Source organism: Penaeus monodon, chromosome 24 (genome assembly GCF_015228065.2).
Source record: "Penaeus monodon isolate SGIC_2016 chromosome 24, NSTDA_Pmon_1, whole genome shotgun sequence".
Taxonomy (NCBI): domain Eukaryota; kingdom Metazoa; phylum Arthropoda; class Malacostraca; order Decapoda; family Penaeidae; genus Penaeus; species Penaeus monodon.
In genome coordinates this window covers 34590543-34590880 of record NC_051409.1, presented here as the reverse complement: position 1 = coordinate 34590880, position 338 = coordinate 34590543, and positions in this window count along the sequence as shown.

The window sequence follows — 338 nt, the reverse complement described above, 5'->3', positions numbered from 1 at the left end:
TCATGGCCCCTTCACTCTATACCCATTGGCATGAGATGACATGCCAATCATGCTTTTCTCGCAGTTGGGTTGCTGTTTATTCATTGATTTCGCAATAAGAACGTATGTCTAGACTGCCCTACGGTGTTTACGATAACGTTGGCTTCCATGAAGACTGCTGTGCAACAAATAAATAGAATCAAGCAGGGTTCTTGGATTACAGTTCCACAAAGAGCGCAAACTGTTAATTTTAAAAATGTATATGGAACATAAATAACATAAACGGATGGCACAAATGCATAAAAGGAATGAAAATAACAGATTAAGTAACATTTATTGTAAAAATAAATACAGCTCCA